The sequence below is a fragment of the Cryptotermes secundus genome, unplaced genomic scaffold, assembly GCF_002891405.2.
Source record: "Cryptotermes secundus unplaced genomic scaffold, Csec_1.0 scaffold430, whole genome shotgun sequence".
Taxonomy (NCBI): Eukaryota; Metazoa; Arthropoda; class Insecta; order Blattodea; family Kalotermitidae; genus Cryptotermes; species Cryptotermes secundus.
Genome location: NW_019721010.1, coordinates 220097 through 232326, shown reverse-complemented (window position 1 = coordinate 232326; position 12230 = coordinate 220097).

Genomic DNA, 12230 nt, shown 5'->3' with positions numbered 1-12230 from the left:
AAAAAAAATACGGTTCAGAATTAGTAAAATTGTGAATAATATTAATATAAACATAATATGGAATATCAATATATTTTAAACACAATCTTAATTAATGAATTTGAAATCTATGCACAAGTATTTTTTTTTACCAGTACTCATTGGCGCATTTCTGCACAATTCTTTCGCGGGCCGGACAAAATCACATCGCGGGCCGTAGTTTGGAGACCCTTGGTCTAGAAGATGTGGGAGCCTCGACCTCTCACAACCCTCACGGTCTTCACGGCCTGTTACAGGAACAGCTTTAGATTTTATGGCACCTCTGTGGTCTGTTGGTCAGCGTTCCTGGCTACAGATCCAGAGGTCCGGGTTCGATTCCCCGCACTACCAGATTTTTTCTGAGAAGTAGTGGGTCTGTAACGGGGTCCATTCAGCCTCGTGATTATAACTGAGGAGCTATTTCAAGGAAATAGCGGCTCTGGTATAGAAAACCGAAATTAACGGCCGTGGGGATTCGTTGCGCTGACCACGCGACACCCTCTATCCGCAAAAGTTGGCACTAAACTTCGCCGACAAGCGGCGGTCGCTCGGTCGGGATAGTTCGTTTGTGGACTGAAACCACGGAGTTTGTTTTTTTGTTTGCGTATGTTATTTTCGCCAACATGGATGTCCACTGTCATCTCAAAAGTTTGTTGAATGTCGTTTGTATGCAGTTGGCGTTATGTATCTTAATTCTCTTCTCTTTGTTTGTTTCCTAATTTATTTACCTTGCGCGTCATTGCCGAGTCATCATTCCCAGTTATGTAACTTGTGTAGAGCGTTGCACCGTGCTCCAAACTGCGTAGCATAATCATACTTTAGTTTGGGTTCCAAGAAGTGGGTCTGTGAGCAGATGTTAACGCGACACGTATTCAATTGACGATTTACATATTCAAAATCAGATGTAACGAGAGAGATGTGTGTCTGCTTATTTCGTAAGACATAAAATCACATGGAGTCTAAACACGACACAGATGTGGAAGGCGGATTTATTTATGAGTGGAGCTTGAAATTTGTTGATGTGTTTGAATGATCTAGCCATTTGGTAATGCAGACGCTGTGACAAGTGTTGAATGAATTAAAAGTGTCTGTAGTGGACTTTTTTTGACAATTTCAATTTGAGAGCTCTTGAAGACCACTGACCAGCCTGACAGCAGACGGCGACTAGACGCGGGAGATAGGTCACCAACAATCAGTAGCAGGTTGCAGTGTCGCACTGGCTTGTAACTAGACCGTGTCGTGTCAGATATGCGAACATTATCTAACGACGTTCTTTCATGCTGCATCATTTGTGACTGATTGTTGTGGCTGTTGAAATGGAAATGACGTGCATGTAAACGTTCATGGACTGTTTAAGCAAAATCCTGGTGCTTCCCAGAGACTGAGGAAGGCTACCAACAGTCGCTAGCTTGGTAAGAAGCCCGTGCTTTCTCACAGACTTGTCGTAAAGTAAAAGATAAAAAACACTAACGCTGTCCACGTGCTTGAGTAATTAAGCACTACGCCATTAAGACGTATGGTGGAGTGGTTGTATAGCTCATTTCTTGACCTCGGTACTAATTGGTGAGTGGTCAGCTTCTCGCCTCGGCAGCTTTACCCCGGGGATACCCCATTGGATAGGAGGCTGGGTGGGCCTCAGAGCCGGTCTGGACGACAGAGAAGTGAAAATTCTTGACCTTACAGGGATTGATACTTCGACCTCTGGGTCGTCCACACCGTAGCCAGTCGCTATACCGACTGCGTTATCCCAGCTTCATAGACTGTTGTAGATATTGTTTTTCTTTAGCCTTCGAACCAGTTTATTCGTTCATGCAATGATGCTTTCCCAGCTGCTCAACCAGTTATTATATAATGTAAAATGGGATGATGATTATGCAGTCGTGCTCATTTTAAGTGATATTGCATGGACGCGCTGAGGACAACAGCTGAAATGCTTGTGTTGCAGTTTGGGAGGAAGCGGCAGCGTATTTAAAGATAAATGTATTGAAGACTGAGGAAAGTCACGGTAACGGCCAGAATATCTGGTAAACAAATTCAGTTCTTATCGAATGAAATATGTAGTATTACGACCACACCAACCGGAATAGTGATTATATAACCTTCGGTCAGTCAGCCAGCCTCCAAAATTCGAACTTAGTACCTTTCAGATGTGAGCCATACTCGGTACAACCTTGCTAACACACTCGGTGTTCGCATTTTTGAAGGGTGCCTTGCTGTAACTCTGATCTTCATGTTGTGCGATATGAAATTCTGTATTTCCACTTGCACCCGTACCCCTCGACGGTCTGGTAGAGTGTGAGCCACAGTGATGGTTAATATTAAGTCGCCATTTAATAGAATTACCCCCCGACGAAACTAAGCCAATTACAGTTCCCTGTACTTTGATACAAAATACAACCCTTACTATTTTCTGAAGACATTTGAGAACAGAGTGTTGAGAATATTTGGACCGAGGAGGGATGAAATAATAGTAGTTTGGATAAAACTTGCATAATGTGGATTTTCGTAACTTGAGCTCTTCGCCTGTTGTAATTAGAACAGGTGAAGGAGTGGACAGGGCATGTAGCACGCATCAGAGAAAAAGAATGCTTATGGGGTTTTCGTGGGAAAGCCAGAAGGAAAGAGACCACTAGGACGACTTAGACATAGGTGGAAGGAAAATATTAAGACGGATCTTAGAGAAATAGGATGGGGTTGTATGAACTAGATTCGTCTGTCTTAGGACAGGCATCAATGAACGGCTCTTCTGAACACGATAATAACCTTCGGATTCCATAGAATTTTGGGAATTGTTGAGTAGCTGAGTGACTGGCGGCTTTTCAGAAAGATCTCAGTTCCATGGAGTTACTTAGATTGATTGATAGGCTACCCTGCTTCCCGGTGGCGGTTATTATGAAGTTTCTCTTTCCCTCTTGATCTCTTCAGGCCTACTGCTGACAGAGGGGTGGGATTTAGATTTTAGACCGCTGTCTCTCACTCGCCACTGTTGCAGAGTGCGTCACTGGCCGTCAAGGGGAGGGATGGGCAAGAGAACGTGGATCATGCCTGTTGGCCGCAATCAGGGCCACTGCTGGGTACCGGAAGTGGTTACTTGACGCTCGCTTTCTCAGATGGCGGACTCTAATGGCTTTGCATTTAATGAAAGATCGCGACTTTGCTGATTCAGTTACAGATCCTGCAGAAAATCATCTTACAGCGCACTGTCGTTATCGTGAAGTTGAAATTGCAGTGAATGTTATCAGTCTCGTGTTTTAATGTACGATAAGGATGCAGCCTCATTCGAGTTAATGACTTGTGTGAAAGGTGGTTTATGGAACCGGACAGTTTGTTACCAAGTTCGCAAAAGCCTGCCACTGGTCTTAGTGTTCTGAGTTGTCACTTCGTGTAGATTGGTAGATAGGCACCAACGTTCCGGAGGAACCATCTCTTCCATCTTCAGAGTAAAATACGAAGATTGTAGATTACACCGAAACATTTATGCCTCTATCAAACCACGCGGCTTCACATTCCGTAACAGAATAACCATCATAGGAACGAGAAACTCAGATCTTGCAGTTTTAATGTTGTCCTCCCACTTACCCCCGAATTTCTTCGTTTCATATTTTGTATTAATATCTTCACTGAGAAGTGTCATTGAGAAAGTAATAGGCTCTTACATAGTCAGGAGCCCCCCCCCCCCTTATGGAATTCAGTCCACATCGTCAGTCCCTATTTTGAAGATACATTTTAATATTGCTACCTTTATAATTGTAGGAGCTGGGATAGCTCAGTCGGTATAGCGACTGGCTACGGGCTGGACGACAAGAGGGGTCGGTGGGAGCAAGAATTTTCTCTTCTCCACATCATCCGGACCGGCTCTGGGGTCTACTCAACCTCCTATCGAATGGGTACCGGGGTAAAGCGGCAGGGGCGTGAAGCTGACCGCTCACCTCCGACTAGTGCTGAGCTCAAACAAATGTGGATCTATACATCCACTCCCCCGTACACCTTCATGGCGTAGCGCTTAATTAGTTACGCAAAGGGACCATTTTACCTTTTACCTTTTTACTTTTATAATTGTAGTTTTCGTAGTGGCCTCTTCTGTTGATATTTTCCGACCTAGATGTTATATAGAATTCCAATTTCTCGAACGCGTGCTACGTGCCCATCCAATTTCATCCTCTTTGATCTGGTCACCCAAATTATATTTGGTTTCTAGCGGAGTATTTAGAGGGGAGCTCAGTGTGTTCGCAACTGTTGCACCAAACGTGCCACGTGCCCAGTTTGCGCACGAAATATCCTGAGTTGAGAAGATACAAGAGTTGTTACTGTTTCCGAACAAGTGGCCGGTGTCCCTCCCGCCGAGAGCAGGCCTCTGGAGGTCCACTCGCAGCTGCTGGCGACCCACGCGAAGAGACGCTCCACAACCACGGGGTGAGGGTGGGGGAGGAGAATGCCCGTTAGCTTGTGTGCTAGGGCCGCGCCATAGCTCAAGCGGTTAGTCGCTGGCTTTCCACCGTGGCGGCCTGGTTCCATCCCGGGTCTGGTCAAATGAGATTTGTGGTGGACAAAGTGGCGCTGGGGCAGGTTTTCTCTGAGTACTTCCGTTTCCCCTGCCAATCTTCATTCCACCAATTGCTCCACAATCACCCTCACCTATCATCTGGGGCTGGTACAATAGGCCAGAAGTGACCGCAGTACAAGGGTCTTAGTCCAACCCCACTAGCAATAAAAAAAAATAGCTTGTGTGCTCTGGTCTTACTGAAACCATTTTCATGTTAGTATGTTCAACGGCTTCCTCGAGGAGTACAAGATTTTCGCCGGTAAACCGGAAAGGAAGTGATGACCACTTGTTAGACCAGAGCGTAGAGGGCAGACTAATGTTGCAATGCTCCTCAAGAAAAAGGGTTTGAGGTTGTTGACTTGATTAAGCTGGCTTAAATTAGAATCCAGAGGCTGAATCTTGTGAACTTTTCGAGTTTCATAAAAGGCGGAGAATTCGTTTGCCAGCTGAGCGACTATCAGCTTCTTAAGAATGATTTTGCTCTGTGTAGTTGCTTTTCCTTTATCAACGTCAAATAGCAGTGGTCTCGCCAAATCAAAGAAAATCCGTTCATTTGTGTGTGGGGGAGGGTGTAATAAGAGTGTCCCAGAGTGTATCACAAACTTAAATAAATTTGCCGTAAATATGCTACAGGTTAATGACATTTTCTTTTTTTCTTTTCCAGGTAAGTGGATGTAAGGCAAAGGTGTCCCTGTGCCGTGGAAACGTGAGTGGAAGTATAGCTTCAGTCATGTATTCCATAGCCCATTTCGGGAAGGTTCGTTTTAGTGTCGTGGTATTTCCTATTAAGTCTTCTTCCAAGAGGGTACTCATATACAGCTCAGTTGGCAATGCAGCTTTTCGCGGTATCGTCAGTCGGTGTGGCCTTCTTTCTGGTAGCAGAGAGAACGTTGTGAAATAGCTGAATGACCTTCAGCAATTTACATCAATTCTCTAGGCTTCAGCCGTGTCAGACCACAGATAACTCGAATTGAATGTTACGTAATAGTCCTACCAGGCTGTTAGGTCTCGGGAGGGAACAGCTGTTAGGCACACAAGCTGGAACAAATCAGGGCACTTAACTATTAACGTTTTCGAAGAACCGTAAAGGTAAAGTTATCCTTGGTCTTAATTAATTAAGCACCGCGCCATGAAAACTTACAGAGGAGTATAGCTCCACCATTCTTAACCTCGGCAGTAGTTGGATGGTGGTTGTCAGCTTCACGCTCCTACCACTTTCCCTCCCAGGGAAGTATCCCTCAAATACCCATTGTACAAGAGGCTGGGTGGGCCCCAGAGCAGGTCTGAACGTTACGGAGAAGAGAAACATTTCTTGCCCCTGGCGGGAATCAAACACGGATTCCTCGGTCGTCCAGCCTGTAGCCTAGTCGCTACATCGACTGAGCTATTCCGGCTCCCCCTGAAGCACTGTGAAGTCACAACACATACAAGAAGGAAATTAAGGAAGACGGGAGAAAGTAGCAGAAGTAGAAGGAATGAGCACAAGGTGGGAATTGAAGAGGAAATAGGAAATGAAGAAAGGGAAGAATTAAGAGAAAGGGGATAAAAGAAAGGAAATGATGATCCAAAGAATAGGAATAAGGAACAGAAAAAGAAACAAGACTAGAAGAGACTGAGAAGGCAAAGAATAATATTATCACGTGATTAGAGTGACTCTACACTGGGCTTGGATTGGTAATCGGATGTAATGAACACTTACAGAACGTAACTACAAATAATTACGACAGTCTTCCTGAGTTCACTACAAAGATCAATGTAACTACAGCACATACAAAGTATTATCGGTTTCCTATGTCTTCACCAGTCGTTGCCTGGTGCTGGATCCGACAATATCCTCTGCTTCCGTTCTCACGTTCTTATCGGCTGGCAACCGTCTCACAAGTAACTCATTTCAGCAACTGTAGACTGTCAGGGCTACTATACTGCCGGGGGTTTACCGCAAATCAGTTCCCCCTGGGGCTCACCACTAGAGATCTTTTTTGCAATTGAACCGTCGCGGTCATAGTCCTTATGTAAGATTCTCAACTAACTGCCGTGCTTATAACATCGGCACGGACCGCACCGAAAACACCGTTACTCTGTTTCTGTTTCCAGATGTTGCCGTGTAAACATGGTTGTTACTGTTGTAGGAGTGTATTTGCATATCTTTCGGTCGCTGCCCAGCAACGGGTTTACATGCCACAATATAAATAAGAAATAGAAAGAGGAGGAAGAAGCGTAGAAAAGAAAACTACTGGAGGAGGAGCCGGAACTGAAGAAGGCCGCTCGGGGGGGGGGCGAGGAAGAGACGGGACTAATGGTGTGTGGGTGGGTGAAGTTGCAGGGCATTGTTTATTGTCCAGTGAGTAAATACAGTCACCAGCTCTGTTTTTGCGGTGATCTGCGCTGTCAACCGTAGACTGAGCGCAGTGAATGGATGAAGATCTGAAAGCTAAAACAGTTTCTTGCGCATGCTCCTCGTGGAGAGGCGTTAAGTGATGCTGCAAACCGAGACACGGCGTCAGAACGCCTTGTTGCTACAGAGTGGAAACAGAGCTTCATTTAAACGCGGTTTTGTTTTAGCGTCTCGCAGTGGCGTGATGACGCGAACATGATGCTCAAATTGTGAGAACAGAAACTGGGGGAATCCCTTAAACCAACGAATGGCGCAGACTCCTCCTTGTGTATAGAAAAAGGCAGTTCGCCCTGTTCTTAATTAAGGACGACACTAGTAAGACAGATGGGGGAGTGGAGGTATAGCTCCACCGATCTTGACTTCGGCACTAGGTGAAGGTGAATGGTTAGCTTCACGCCTCAGCAGCTTTACCCCAGAGAAAGAGCCCCCGACACCCATTGGTGGGTCCCATAGTCGGTCTGGACAGTGTGAAGTACAGGAAAATCACCTCTGCCTGGAATCGAACCCCGGACTTCCAGCTCGTAACACGTCGCTGTATCGACTGAACTAAAGATGTCCCTATGCTGAACTAATTAAGCACTACGACACGAAGGCGTATGGGGAGTGGATGTCTAGATCCACATTTTCTTGACCTCGGTTCTAGTTGGGAAGTGAGTGGTCGTCCACGACAACTTCCTTCCGCATAATTTCGATTCATTTTCATTAATCATCTTTCCATTCTATGCTGCAGGGTCTGAGTTATAGATCAGAAGTCACATCTCGGATATTACAGATGGAAGGAGCAGGCTGCGTGCACATCAGACAAACTGAGTGACAAGTCTGCAGTCTGCAGATTTATGTGTGACTTCATTCTCCGAGAACTTGGCTGCGTGCTCGAGCGCAAGAATTGAATTATGTGCAGGGAATAAATCTTCACCTTATTAGAATACTAATGTATGTTATTGGTGTTGTTGGGAGTGTGTTTGTTAGAATGTTGTGCCGTACCTCTCAACGGCCGGGTTTTTGTCCGCAGGTTTCACGGCGTTCAGCACATTTCGCGCCTTCACATATGTAGATATATACACATGCATTTGCACGCGCTCTGTTTACGTACTTTTGAATGCGTACTGGGGAAATGGTGTACCTATTTGTGACTCTTATATCTCCGAAAATGTTGAAACGGATTTCTGTGAATTTTCGTGTTGCGCGTCTACACAAAAAGTAATCCGGTCCATTTAATTTTGTTTTATATATGTTCAATATAACTCCTACAATTAATATCTACCTATAACATATAATATGTATGTTATTTTCCTTTCCTTTAAATATTCTTTTTTTCGATTTGATGAACATTTAATGAAATGTATCTGTGGTTTGCGAACCATATATTGGGCATTTAGACCACTGTTAAAATTATTAGTTTAGTGATATCTAGGAATTTATTGGAAAGGAAGTTGTAATAATATTTATGTGGATGTCGCAAGCAGGAGACATGGGTGTCGCGACCAGAGAGGTCCAGTAAACATATTTTTAACAGCCCTCGAACTGGAACAGATAAATTAATGCTGAGATAAAGGGTGTTTGGGGGTAGAGCAATTGAAAGTACGTAATTTGGTATACCACGTCGCGGAAATTTCCTTATTGAAGCGTTTATAAACTTGAAAATTTGGAGGAGAGGAGGATGTATCTTCAGACATTCGCTGTGGGTAGTCATGCTGTCACTTAGCTTCAGCATCAGTCCGTAGTTCGAATCTCTTCTCCTGGGTATCCAAAGTCTCGGCAGAGTTTAGTCTGTATCGCATTTTCATTTAATAAAGTTCATCATTATCTACAACCGACGATTCTGTGAGCTAAACCACTCTGGAGCGACGCCTTACCCAGCGGCTGCACAACCACCCGAACACAACAGCATCCACTCGACTCTTCTGTACGTGGTTATATCTGCTTGGAGGGTCAAGGACCCAGCGACCCGCCAGCCAGGGATACTACGGAAATGCAAGGAAGAGCAATGTAGCACTTTGCCGCGTGATGAGCCCTCTGCGTCAATAAATGGACCAAAGAGAAGTAGTAAAGAAGGCGTCAGGAAAACATATGTATTCACTACATCACACATTTCCATTTAGCATCACTGCTCGTGCCTCGGAGCTGCCTTCCTCCTGAAGTTGTATGTACTTTCCCAAGTAAGCCTAGCTTAGGTCATTCTGAGATGTTTCTGTAACAGACTGTGGAGGCCCACAGGGGTGTGAGACGTCGAGGTTCCTACATGTTCTAGACAGTCGACTCACAGATGGCGTTGAGGTTGTCAGGCTTAAGTACCGGCCACCCTTTACCCACAAGAAGATTCCTGGTATTTATTTTTTGTTAGAGGCTGAGTCGATCCCAGGGCTATAGCGTGGCTGGAAAGATTAGGTCAATTGAAAAATCCAGTGACCTCATCGGTAATCGAACTAGCGACCTTCCGGCTTGTAGCATAGTGCCTCAACTAACATCGCTACCGCATGCCCCGAGAGCGCATTTTATTTCCCGAGTGCCAGACATTTTTGGAATATGTTTATTAGTTTCGGAGTTGTGACAGAGGGTGGATGCGTCGACACTGTCTCCCCTAAATAAATCCTCTTGGTGCCAGGCTGGCAGGCTTCACTGCAGCGAACGCTTCGCATTCCGTGGTCCACCTTTCTAGGAGAGGCCTTGAGAGGTTTGCTTCTGTGCGGAACATCCTACCCTCACGAAGATAATCCCGGAAGTGATGTGATCCCATGTGAATACTTCCTTCTTCCGGTAGCTACGAGTCTCTTCAAACCGCGGATCCGGGCGACAGGGGCTGGCCACTCCATGCAGTAAGCTCAGCTCCTTCCCCCCTCCCCCCAGTCCCTTCAATAGATCACAAGCTTAGAAGGGAATTTTTATACCGAATCACCAACACATGCTTAATTTAAGATGTGTGTTCCATGTGAATTAATAAATGGTCTGACTAGCAACTAACTAACTAAGGAACAGTGTCCTTGTTGTTGTGAAGTTTTTTTATTGCTAGTGGGGTGGGGCTAAGTCCCTTGTACTGCGGCCTATTGTACCAGCCCCAGATGATAGGCGAGGGTGATTGTGGAGCAATTGGTAGAATGAAGATTGGCAGGGGAAACCGAAGTACTCGGAGAAAACGTGCCCCAGCGCCACTTTGTCCACCACAAATCCCACTTGACCAGACCCGGGATCGAACCCGGGCCGCCACGGTGGGAATCCAGCGACTAACCGCTTGAGGTGCCGCATTGAAATAGTCAAGCTGTGTCTGTCATGCCCATGTCTGCCAAGTAGTCTCTTAAACCTAATCTTTTTTCTGCGTACGTTGTTGTTGCTTGAAGTGGCGGTATAGTGGTTACCATTTCTGTTTCATGTTCGGAAAGTGCCGCGTTCATATCTCAGACCGGAGACCAGAGATCTGTGCGCACGTTTTCGATTAGTAAGCTTACCAAGTCCCTTGCCGGAATTACGACGTGGTGCTCCCGGCAGTTGATAAGAAACAGCAAGCATGCGTTGTAAGCGATTAAATAGAGTGGTGGCTCGTCGCACTCACGCATGCATGTACGCAGATACTGTATATCTGTTTGACCGACAAAACAGAAACAGACAAAGAAGGGTGGTGACGTCAGACATTGTATTTGAGGTACTCGGGATTAAGCCAAGCAACCAGCAAACAGAGCTTTGCTTGCTACTTGGTTCCTCCAGGTTTCTTGATTGATTTACTCGTCGACCCTGAAGATGGAAGCAGTATGATCTCCGGAACATCGGTAAACTTGTATCTCACTACACGGCGTCACATTCCAGGCGATATTACTCCCCAAATACACGTAACCTGCAATCTGTTTGTCATCCATTTTGTCTTCCCTCGCATGTCCCCGACCTAGCTCTTGCAAACTTCTCTCGTCTTTACAATGGCTGCAGGGACTGCGTAATTCGAAACGCTGCTTCCGGATGCTTCTTGCACAGACCCCATCATCCCATTATTTTAACGACAAACCAGTGGCCTCTACACGGACGGGAAATCTTTTTGTTTCTGGGCCCTCTTTTGTTCACTTTCTGCAGGTCGGACATAACATACTCGTACGTAAGCTACCTGGGGTCAGTGACACTACAGACAGCTCCTGCAGAGAATGAAATCTTGGTCGGACTGTCGCGTTTGGGACAGTTTTCTCTCACACAACATTTCTTATGGAGTCGTTACTCCTATCCCAGAATTGACTGACATTCTTGGTCTTCCCAGTTCAAGAAGCCGGGATTGCTTAATCATAAGAGTGACTAGGCTACAGGTTAGATTCCCAGTAGTGGCAGGATTGCGTATAGAACAAACAATGACCAGGGAATCAAATAATATTGACTTTGTATTGGATGAGGGCAGGGGAAGTACCATCGAGCGCCGTTCATGCCATGATCAATGTTATTTGGAATCGAAATTGACGTGTGATGGAACGTGTTTGGGCTGTCGTGCGATTGTGAACTACGCGGCATGTCACGTGCCTGTCCATGATACTCGTTTTACTTCTGTTGACCTCTGGCCTTTTCCGAATCAGAAATGTTTGGAATCCTTTAGACTTGGGGGAGAACACACCGGCGTGGGATCCGCCTGCTACTTAGACAGAAACGGGCGTCCAGAATTCGAAACTGCTGTGCCAGTGGTTGTGTGATCCAGTACCCGTGCACATCCTCAGACTGCGAAACTTGAGCGGAAACAGCAATATTTTCCCCAACCGATACGAAGTTTTGAATATCCAGGACGCAGCCTGTCAAGTAGATTTATGTTAGTCGATGTGTTATAGCTTAGGTGGTTAGTCGCGGGCTTCTCTCCGCTTCAATCCCGGGTCAGTTCACATGGGATTCTTTTATGGAGAAAATTACATTGGGGCAGATTTTCTTCGTGTACTTTGATTTCCCCTACCAATTGGCATTCCATCAAGTGCTTATTTTTCTCATGTCGTCCGAGGGCTATTTGCGACCTGTGTACAAAGGGACTGTGCCCCACACAACACAAATTAATTAAAAAATTTAACTCCGTGGCTTGAGTCTGCAAGCGAACTATACCGACCGAACGAGTGCCGCTTGTCGGCAAGTTATTGCCAACTTTTTTCGGATAGAGGGTGTCGCGTGGTCAGCGCAACGAATCCCCACGGCCGTTAATTTCGGTTTTCTAGACCGGAGCCGCTGTTTCCTTGACATAGCTCTTCAGTTATCTACACGAGGCTGATTGGACCCAGTACTTCTCAGAAAATCTGGTAGCGCCCGGATCGAACCCTGGACATCTGAATC